Here is an 11,744-nt window from a genome sequence, read left to right as displayed (position 1 = left end):
AAGCGAAGGCAAGAAAAGTAAATTTTAGAAATTCCAATTTATTAACTTTTCCTCGGCTCTAACTAGCTTTTTACCGCATCGATTGTGTTCAAACAGGCTGAAATCAATAATTCGAGTGATAAATTCAGGTCGTGCACACTTAAATTTGAAGCGAAGGCAAGAAAAGTAAAATTAAGAAAACCCAATTTATTAATTTTTCCTCGGCTCTAACTAGCTTTTTACCGCCTCGATTGTGTTCAAACAGGCTGAAATCATTAATTCGAGTGATAAATTCAGGTCGTGCACACTTAAATTTGAAGCGATGGCAAGAAAAGTAAAATTAAGAAATTCCAAATTATTAACTTTTCCTCGGCTCTAACTAGCTTTTTACCGCATCGATTGTGTTCAAACAGGCTGAAATCATTAATTCGAGTGATAAATTCAGGTCGTGCACGCTTAAATTTGAAGCAAAGGCAAGAAAAGTAAATTTTAGAAACACCAATTTATTAACTTTTCCTCGGCTCTAACTAGCTTTTTACCGCCTCGATTGTGTTCAAACAGGCTGAAATCATTAATTCGAGTGATAAATTCAGGTCGTGCACGCTTAAATTTGAAGCGAAGGCAAGAAAAGTAAATTTTAGAAATTCCAATTTATTAACTTTTCCTCGGCTCTAACTAGCTTTTTACCGCCTCGATTGTGTTCAAACAGGCTGAAATCATTAATTCGAGTGATAAATTCAGGTCGTGCACGCTTAAATTTGAAGCGAAGGCAAGAAAAGTAAATTTTAGAAATTCCAATTTATTAACTTTTCCTCGGCTCTAACTAGCTTTTTACCGCCTCGATTGTGTTCAAACAGGCTGAAATCAATAATTCGAGTGATAAATTCAGGTCGTGCACGCTTAAATTTGAAGCGAAGGCAAGAAAAGTAAAATTAAGAAAACCCAATTTATTAACTTTTCCTCGGCTCTAACTAGCTTTTTACCGCCTCGATTGTGTTCAAACAGGCTGAAATCATTAATTCGAGTGATAAATTCAGGTCGTGCACGCTTAAATTTGAAGCGAAGGCAAGAAAAGTAAAATTAAGAAAACCCAATTTATTAACTTTTCCTCGGCTCTAACTAGCTTTTTACCGCCTCGATTGTGATCAAACAGGCTGAAATCATTAATTCGAGTGATAAATTCAGGTCGTGCACACTTAAATTTGAAGCGAAGGCAAGAAAAGTAAAATTAAGAAAACCCAATTTATTAACTTTTCCTCAGCTCTAACTAGCTTTTTACCGCCTCGATTGTGTTCAAACAGGCTGAAATCATTAATTCGAGTGATAAATTCAGGTCGTGCACACTTAAATTTGAAGCGATGGCAAGAAAAGTAAAATTAAGAAATTCCAATTTATTAACTTTTCCTCGGCTCTAACTAGCTTTTTACCGCATCGATTGTGTTCAAACAGGCTGAAATCATTAATTCGAGTGATAAATTCAGGTCGTGCACGCTTAAATTTGAAGCGAAGGCAAGAAAAGTAAATTTTAGAAACACCAATTTATTAACTATTCCTCGGCTCTAACTAGCTTTTTACCGCCTCGATTGTGTTCAAACAGGCTGAAATCATTAATTCGAGTGATAAATTCAGGTCGTGCACACTTAAATTTGAAGCGATGGCAAGAAAAGTAAAATTAAGAAATTCCAATTTATTAACTTTTCCTCGGCTCTAACTAGCTTTTTACCGCATCGATTGTGTTCAAACAGGCTGAAATCATTAATTCGAGTGATAAATTCAGGTCGTGCACGCTTAAATTTGAAGCGAAGGCAAGAAAAGTAAATTTTAGAAACACCAATTTATTAACTTTTCCTCGGCTCTAACTAGCTTTTTACCGCCTCGATTGTGTTCAAACAGGCTGAAATCAATAATTCGAGTGATAAATTCAGGTCGTGCACACTTAAATTTGAAGCGAAGGCAAGAAAAGTAAAATTAAGAAAACCCAATTTATTAACTTTTCCTCGGCTCTAACTAGCTTTTTACCGCATCGATTGTGTTCAAACAGGCTGAAATCATTAATTCGAGTGATAAATTCAGGTCGTGCACACTTAAATTTGAAGCGAAGGCAAGAAAAGTAAAATTTAGAAATCCAATTTATTAACTTTTCCTCGGCTCTAACTAGCTTTTTACCGCCTCGATTGTGTTCAAACAGGCTGAAATCAATAATTCGAGTGATAAATTCAGGTCGTGCACACTTAAATTTGAAGCGAAGGCAAGAAAAGTAAAATTAAGAAAACCCAATTTATTAACTTTTCCTCGGCTCTAACTAGCTTTTTACCGCATCGATTGTGTTCAAACAGGCTGAAATCATTAATTCGAGTGATAAATTCAGGTCGTGCACACTTAAATTTGAAGCGAAGGCAAGAAAAGTAAAATTTAGAAATCCAATTTATTAACTTTTCCTCGGCTCTAACTAGCTTTTTACCGCCTCGATTGTGTTCAAACAGGCTGAAATCAATAATTCGAGTGATAAATTCAGGTCGTGCACACTTAAATTTGAAGCGAAGGCAAGAAAAGTAAAATTAAGAAAACCCAATTTATTAACTTTTCCTCGGCTCTAACTAGCTTTTTACCGCCTCGATTGTGTTCAAACAGGCTGAAATCATTAATTCGAGTGATAAATTCAGGTCGTGCACGCTTAAATTTGAAGCGAAGGCAAGAAAAGTAAATTTTAGAAATTCCAATTTATTAACTTTTCCTCGGCTCTAACTAGCTTTTTACCGCCTCGATTGTGTTCAAACAGGCTGAAATCATTAATTCGAGTGATAAATTCAGGTCGTGCACACTTAAATTTGAAGCGAAGGCAAGAAAAGTAAAATTAAGAAATTCCAATTTATTAACTTTTCCTCGGCTCTAACTAGCTTTTTACCGCCTCGATTGTGTTCAAACAGGCTGAAATCATTAATTCAAGTGATAAATTCAGGTCGTGCACGCTTAAATTTGAAGCGAAGGCAAGAAAAGTAAATTTTAGAAACTCCAATTTATTAACTTTTCCTCGGCTCTAACTAGCTTTTTACCGCCTCGATTGTGTTCAAACAGGCTGAAATCATTAATTCGAGTGATAAATTCAGGTCGTGCACACTTAAATTTGAAGCGAAGGCAAGAAAAGTAAATTTTAGAAATTCCAATTTATTAACTTTTCCTCGGCTCTAACTAGCTTTTTACCGCCTCGATTGTGTTCAAACAGGCTGAAATCATTAATTCGAGTGATAAATTCAGGTCGTGCACGCTTAAATTTGAAGCGAAGGCAAGAAAAGTAAATTTTAGAAATTCCAATTTATTAACTTTTCCTCGGCTCTAACTAGCTTTTTACCGCCTCGATTGTGTTCAAACAGGCTGAAATCATTAATTCGAGTGATAAATTCAGGTCGTGCACACTTAAATTTGAAGCGAAGGCAAGAAAAGTAAATTTTAGAAATTCCAATTTATTAACTTTTCCTCGGCTCTAACTAGCTTTTTACCGCCTCGATTGTGTTCAAACAGGCTGAAATCATTAATTCGAGTGATAAATTCAGGTCGTGCACGCTTAAATTTGAAGCGAAGGCAAGAAAAGTAAATTTTAGAAATTCCAATTTATTAACTTTTCCTCGGCTCTAACTAGCTTTTTACCGCCTCGATTGTGTTCAAACAGGCTGAAATCATTAATTCGAGTGATAAATTCAGGTCGTGCACGCTTAAATTTGAAGCGAAGGCAAGAAAAGTAAATTTTAGAAATTCCAATTTATTAACTTTTCCTCGGCTCTAACTAGCTTTTTACCGCCTCGATTGTGTTCAAACAGGCTGAAATCATTAATTCAAGTGATAAATTCAGGTCGTGCACGCTTAAATTTGAAGCGAAGGCAAGAAAAGTAAATTTTAGAAACTCCAATTTATTAACTTTTCCTCGGCTCTAACTAGCTTTTTACCGCCTCGATTGTGTTCAAACAGGCTGAAATCATTAATTCGAGTGATAAATTCAGGTCGTGCACACTTAAATTTGAAGCGAAGGCAAGAAAAGTAAATTTTAGAAATTCCAATTTATTAACTTTTCCTCGGCTCTAACTAGCTTTTTACCGCCTCGATTGTGTTCAAACAGGCTGAAATCATTAATTCGAGTGATAAATTCAGGTCGTGCATGCTTAAATTTGAAGCGAAGGCAAGAAAAGTAAATTTTAGAAATTCCAATTTATTAACTTTTCCTCGGCTCTAACTAGCTTTTTACCGCCTCGATTGTGTTCAAACAGGCTGAAATCATTAATTCGAGTGATAAATTCAGGTCGTGCACACTTAAATTTGAAGCGAAGGCAAGAAAAGTAAATTTTAGAAATTCCAATTTATTAACTTTTCCTCGGCTCTAACTAGCTTTTTACCGCCTCGATTGTGTTCAAACAGGCTGAAATCATTAATTCGAGTGATAAATTCAGGTCGTGCACGCTTAAATTTGAAGCGAAGGCAAGAAAAGTAAATTTTAGAAATTCCAATTTATTAACTTTTCCTCGGCTCTAACTAGCTTTTTACCGCCTCGATTGTGTTCAAACAGGCTGAAATCATTAATTCGAGTGATAAATTCAGGTCGTGCACGCTTAAATTTGAAGCGAAGGCAAGAAAAGTAAATTTTAGAAATTCCAATTTATTAACTTTTCCTCGGCTCTAACTAGCTTTTTACCGCCTCGATTGTGTTCAAACAGGCTGAAATCATTAATTCGAGTGATAAATTCAGGTCGTGCACGCTTAAATTTGAAGCGAAGGCAAGAAAAGTAAATTTTAGAAATTCCAATTTATTAACTTTTCCTCGGCTCTAACTAGCTTTTTACCGCCTCGATTGTGTTCAAACAGGCTGAAATCATTAATTCAAGTGATAAATTCAGGTCGTGCACGCTTAAATTTGAAGCGAAGGCAAGAAAAGTAAATTTTAGAAACTCCAATTTATTAACTTTTCCTCGGCTCTAACTAGCTTTTTACCGCCTCGATTGTGTTCAAACAGGCTGAAATCATTAATTCGAGTGATAAATTCAGGTCGTGCACACTTAAATTTGAAGCGAAGGCAAGAAAAGTAAATTTTAGAAATTCCAATTTATTAACTTTTCCTCGGCTCTAACTAGCTTTTTACCGCCTCGATTGTGTTCAAACAGGCTGAAATCATTAATTCGAGTGATAAATTCAGGTCGTGCACGCTTAAATTTGAAGCGAAGGCAAGAAAAGTAAATTTTAGAAATTCCAATTTATTAACTTTTCCTCGGCTCTAACTAGCTTTTTACCGCCTCGATTGTGTTCAAACAGGCTGAAATCATTAATTCGAGTGATAAATTCAGGTCGTGCACACTTAAATTTGAAGCGAAGGCAAGAAAAGTAAATTTTAGAAATTCCAATTTATTAACTTTTCCTCGGCTCTAACTAGCTTTTTACCGCCTCGATTGTGTTCAAACAGGCTGAAATCATTAATTCGAGTGATAAATTCAGGTCGTGCACGCTTAAATTTGAAGCGAAGGCAAGAAAAGTAAATTTTAGAAATTCCAATTTATTAACTTTTCCTCGGCTCTAACTAGCTTTTTACAGCCTCGATTGTGTTCAAACAGGCTGAAATCATTAATTCGAGTGATAAATTCAGGTCGTGCACGCTTAAATTTGAAGCGAAGGCAAGAAAAGTAAATTTTAGAAATTCCAATTTATTAACTTTTCCTCGGCTCTAACTAGCTTTTTACCGCCTCGATTGTGTTCAAACAGGCTGAAATCATTAATTCGAGTGATAAATTCAGGTCGTGCACGCTTAAATTTGAAGCGAAGGCAAGAAAAGTAAATTTTAGAAATTCCAATTTATTAACTTTTCCTCGGCTCTAACTAGCTTTTTACCGCCTCGATTGTGTTCAAACAGGCTGAAATCATTAATTCAAGTGATAAATTCAGGTCGTGCACGCTTAAATTTGAAGCGAAGGCAAGAAAAGTAAATTTTAGAAACTCCAATTTATTAACTTTTCCTCGGCTCTAACTAGCTTTTTACCGCCTCGATTGTGTTCAAACAGGCTGAAATCATTAATTCGAGTGATAAATTCAGGTCGTGCACACTTAAATTTGAAGCGAAGGCAAGAAAAGTAAATTTTAGAAATTCCAATTTATTAACTTTTCCTCGGCTCTAACTAGCTTTTTACCGCCTCGATTGTGTTCAAACAGGCTGAAATCATTAATTCGAGTGATAAATTCAGGTCGTGCACGCTTAAATTTGAAGCGAAGGCAAGAAAAGTAAATTTTAGAAATTCCAATTTATTAACTTTTCCTCGGCTCTAACTAGCTTTTTACCGCCTCGATTGTGTTCAAACAGGCTGAAATCATTAATTCGAGTGATAAATTCAGGTCGTGCACGCTTAAATTTGAAGCGAAGGCAAGAAAAGTAAATTTTAGAAATTCCAATTTATTAACTTTTCCTCGGCTCTAACTAGCTTTTTACCGCCTCGATTGTGTTCAAACAGGCTGAAATCATTAATTCGAGTGATAAATTCAGGTCGTGCACACTTAAATTTGAAGCGAAGGCAAGAAAAGTAAAATTAAGAAATTCCAATTTATTAACTTTTCCTCGGCTCTAACTAGCTTTTTACCGCCTTGATTGTGTTCAAACAGGCTGAAATCATTAATTCAAGTGATAAATTCAGGTCGTGCACGCTTAAATTTGAAGCGAAGGCAAGAAAAGTAAATTTTAGAAACTCCAATTTATTAACTTTTCCTCGGCTCTAACTAGCTTTTTACCGCCTCGATTGTGTTCAAACAGGCTGAAATCATTAATTCGAGTGATAAATTCAGGTCGTGCACACTTAAATTTGAAGCGAAGGCAAGAAAAGTAAATTTTAGAAATTCCAATTTATTAACTTTTCCTCGGCTCTAACTAGCTTTTTACCGCCTCGATTGTGTTCAAACAGGCTGAAATCATTAATTCGAGTGATAAATTCAGGTCGTGCACACTTAAATTTGAAGCGAAGGCAAGAAAAGTAAAATTAAGAAAACCCAATTTATTAACTTTTCCTCGGCTCTAACTAGCTTTTTACCGCATCGATTGTGTTCAAACAGGCTGAAATCATTAATTCGAGTGATAAATTCAGGTCGTGCACGCTTAAATTTGAAGCGAAGGCAAGAAAAGTAAATTTTAGAAATTCCAATTTATTAACTTTTCCTCGGCTCTAACTAGCTTTTTACCGCCTCGATTGTGTTCAAACAGGCTGAAATCATTAATTCGAGTGATAAATTCAGGTCGTGCACGCTTAAATTTGAAGCGAAGGCAAGAAAAGTAAATTTTAGAAATTCCAATTTATTAACTTTTCCTCGGCTCTAACTAGCTTTTTACCGCCTCGATTGTGTTCAAACAGGCTGAAATCATTAATTCGAGTGATAAATTCAGGTCGTGCACGCTTAAATTTGAAGCGAAGGCAAGAAAAGTAAATTTTAGAAATTCCAATTTATTAACTTTTCCTCGGCTCTAACTAGCTTTTTACCGCCTCGATTGTGTTCAAACAGGCTGAAATCATTAATTCGAGTGATAAATTCAGATCGTGCACGCTTAAATTTGAAGCGAAGGCAAGAAAAGTAAATTTTAGAAATTCCAATTTATTAACTTTTCCTCGGCTCTAACTAGCTTTTTACCGCCTCGATTGTGTTCAAACAGGCTGAAATCATTAATTCGAGTGATAAATTCAGGTCGTGCACGCTTAAATTTGAAGCGAAGGCAAGAAAAGTAAATTTTAGAAACTCCAATTTATTAACTTTTCCTCGGCTCTAACTAGCTTTTTACCGCCTCGATTGTGTTCAAACAGGCTGAAATCATTAATTCAAGTGATAAATTCAGGTCGTGCACACTTAAATTTGAAGCGAAGGCAAGAAAAGTAAAATTAAGAAAACCCAATTTATTAACTTTTCCTCGGCTCTAACTAGCTTTTTACCGCCTCGATTGTGTTCAAACAGGCTGAAATCATTAATTCGAGTGATAAATTCAGGTCGTGCACGCTTAAATTTGAAGCGAAGGCAAGAAAAGTAAATTTTAGAAATTCCAATTTATTAACTTTTCCTCGGCTCTAACTAGCTTTTTACCGCCTCGATTGTGTTCAAACAGGCTGAAATCATTAATTCGAGTGATAAATTCAGGTCGTGCACACTTAAATTTGAAGCGAAGGCAAGAAAAGTAAAATTAAGAAAACCCAATTTATTAACTTTTCCTCGGCTCTATCTAGCTTTTTACCGCATCGATTGTGTTCAAACAGGCTGAAATCATTAATTCGAGTGATAAATTCAGGTCGTGCACGCTTAAATTTGAAGCGAAGGCAAGAAAAGTAAATTTTAGAAATTCCAATTTATTAACTTTTCCTCGGCTCTAACTAGCTTTTTACCGCCTCGATTGTGTTCAAACAGGCTGAAATCATTAATTCGAGTGATAAATTCAGGTCGTGCACACTTAAATTTGAAGCGATGGCAAGAAAAGTAAAATTAAGAAATTCCAATTTATTAACTTTTCCTCGGCTCTAACTAGCTTTTTACCGCCTCGATTGTGTTCAAACAGGCTGAAATCATTAATTCGAGTGATAAATTCAGGTCGTGCACGCTTAAATTTGAAGCGAAGGCAAGAAAAGTAAAATTAAGAAAACCCAATTTATTAACTTTTCCTCGGCTCTAACTAGCTTTTAACCGCCTCGATTGTGTTCAAACAGGCTGAAATCATTAATTCGAGTGATAAATTCAGGTCGTGCACGCTTAAATTTGAAGCGAAGGCAAGAAAAGTAAATTTTAGAAACACCAATTTATTAACTTTTCCTCGGCTCTAACTAGCTTTTTACCGCCTCGATTGTGTTCAAACAGGCTGAAATCAATAATTCGAGTGATAAATTCAGGTCGTGCACACTTAAATTTGAATCGAAGGCAAGAAAAGTAAAATTAAGAAAACCCAATTTATTAACTTTTCCTCGGCTCTAACTAGCTTTTTACCGCATCGATTGTGTTCAAACAGGCTGAAATCATTAATTCGAGTGATAAATTCAGGTCGTGCACGCTTAAATTTGAAGCGAAGGCAAGAAAAGTAAATTTTAGAAATTCCAATTTATTAACTTTTCCTCGGCTCTAACTAGCTTTTTACCGCCTCGATTGTGTTCAAACAGGCTGAAATCATTAATTCGAGTGATAAATTCAGGTCGTGCACACTTAAATTTGAAGCGAAGGCAAGAAAAGTAAAATTAAGAAAACCCAATTTATTAACTTTGCCTCGGCTCTAACTAGCTTTTTACCGCCTCGATTGTGTTCAAACAGGCTGAAATCATTAATTCGAGTGATAAATTCAGGTCGTGCACGCTTAAATTTGAAGCGAAGGCAAGAAAAGTAAATTTTAGAAATTCCAATTTATTAACTTTTCCTCGGCTCTAACTATCTTTTTACCGCATCGATTGTGTTCAAACAGGCTGAAATCATTAATTCGAGTGATAAATTCAGGTCGTGCACGCTTAAATTTGAAGCGAAGGCAAGAAAAGTAAATTTTAGAAATTCCAATTTATTAACTTTTCCTCGGCTCTAACTAGCTTTTTACCGCCTCGATTGTGTTCAAACAGGCTGAAATCATTAATTCGAGTGATAAATTCAGGTCGTGCACACTTAAATTTGAAGCGAAGGCAAGAAAAGTAAAATTAAGAAAACCCAATTTATTAACTTTGCCTCGGCTCTAACTAGCTTTTTACCGCATCGATTGTGTTCAAACAGGCTGAAATCATTAATTCGAGTGATAAATTCAGGTCGTGCACACTTAAATTTGAAGCGAAGGCAAGAAAAGTAAAATTAAGAAAACCCAATTTATTAACTTTGCCTCGGCTCTAACTAGCTTTTTACCGCATCGATTGTGTTCAAACAGGCTGAAATCATTAATTCGAGTGATAAATTCAGGTCGTGCACGCTTAAATTTGAAGCGAAGGCAAGAAAAGTAAATTTTAGAAATTCCAATTTATTAACTTTTCCTCGGCTCTAACTAGCTTTTTACCGCCTCGATTGTGTTCAAACAGGCTGAAATCATTAATTCGAGTGATAAATTCAGGTCGTGCACGCTTAAATTTGAAGCGAAGGCAAGAAAAGTAAATTTTAGAAATTCCAATTTATTAACTTTTCCTCGGCTCTAACTAGCTTTTTACCGCCTCGATTGTGTTCAAACAGGCTGAAATCATTAATTCGAGTGATAAATTCAGGTCGTGCACACTTAAATTTGAAGCGAAGGCAAGAAAAGTAAATTTTAGAAATTCCAATTTATTAACTTTTCCTCGGCTCTAACTAGCTTTTTACCGCCTCGATTGTGTTCAAACAGGCTGAAATCATTAATTCGAGTGATAAATTCAGGTCGTGCACGCTTAAATTTGAAGCGAAGGCAAGAAAAGTAAATTTTAGAAATTCCAATTTATTAACTTTTCCTCGGCTCTAACTAGCTTTTTACAGCCTCGATTGTGTTCAAACAGGCTGAAATCATTAATTCGAGTGATAAATTCAGGTCGTGCACGCTTAAATTTGAAGCGAAGGCAAGAAAAGTAAATTTTAGAAATTCCAATTTATTAACTTTTCCTCGGCTCTAACTAGCTTTTTACCGCCTCGATTGTGTTCAAACAGGCTGAAATCATTAATTCGAGTGATAAATTCAGGTCGTGCACGCTTAAATTTGAAGCGAAGGCAAGAAAAGTAAATTTTAGAAATTCCAATTTATTAACTTTTCCTCGGCTCTAACTAGCTTTTTACCGCCTCGATTGTGTTCAAACAGGCTGAAATCATTAATTCAAGTGATAAATTCAGGTCGTGCACGCTTAAATTTGAAGCGAAGGCAAGAAAAGTAAATTTTAGAAACTCCAATTTATTAACTTTTCCTCGGCTCTAACTAGCTTTTTACCGCCTCGATTGTGTTCAAACAGGCTGAAATCATTAATTCGAGTGATAAATTCAGGTCGTGCACACTTAAATTTGAAGCGAAGGCAAGAAAAGTAAATTTTAGAAATTCCAATTTATTAACTTTTCCTCGGCTCTAACTAGCTTTTTACCGCCTCGATTGTGTTCAAACAGGCTGAAATCATTAATTCGAGTGATAAATTCAGGTCGTGCACGCTTAAATTTGAAGCGAAGGCAAGAAAAGTAAATTTTAGAAATTCCAATTTATTAACTTTTCCTCGGCTCTAACTAGCTTTTTACCGCCTCGATTGTGTTCAAACAGGCTGAAATCATTAATTCGAGTGATAAATTCAGGTCGTGCACGCTTAAATTTGAAGCGAAGGCAAGAAAAGTAAATTTTAGAAATTCCAATTTATTAACTTTTCCTCGGCTCTAACTAGCTTTTTACCGCCTCGATTGTGTTCAAACAGGCTGAAATCATTAATTCGAGTGATAAATTCAGGTCGTGCACACTTAAATTTGAAGCGAAGGCAAGAAAAGTAAAATTAAGAAATTCCAATTTATTAACTTTTCCTCGGCTCTAACTAGCTTTTTACCGCCTTGATTGTGTTCAAACAGGCTGAAATCATTAATTCAAGTGATAAATTCAGGTCGTGCACGCTTAAATTTGAAGCGAAGGCAAGAAAAGTAAATTTTAGAAACTCCAATTTATTAACTTTTCCTCGGCTCTAACTAGCTTTTTACCGCCTCGATTGTGTTCAAACAGGCTGAAATCATTAATTCGAGTGATAAATTCAGGTCGTGCACACTTAAATTTGAAGCGAAGGCAAGAAAAGTAAATTTTAGAAATTCCAATTTATTAACTTTTCCTC

The sequence above is a fragment of the Neocloeon triangulifer genome, unplaced genomic scaffold, assembly GCF_031216515.1.
Source record: "Neocloeon triangulifer isolate White Clay Creek 2 clone unplaced genomic scaffold, ASM3121651v1 ptg000014l, whole genome shotgun sequence".
NCBI classification, from domain to species: domain Eukaryota; kingdom Metazoa; phylum Arthropoda; class Insecta; order Ephemeroptera; family Baetidae; genus Neocloeon; species Neocloeon triangulifer.
Note: the sequence above shows the minus strand (reverse complement) of the source record.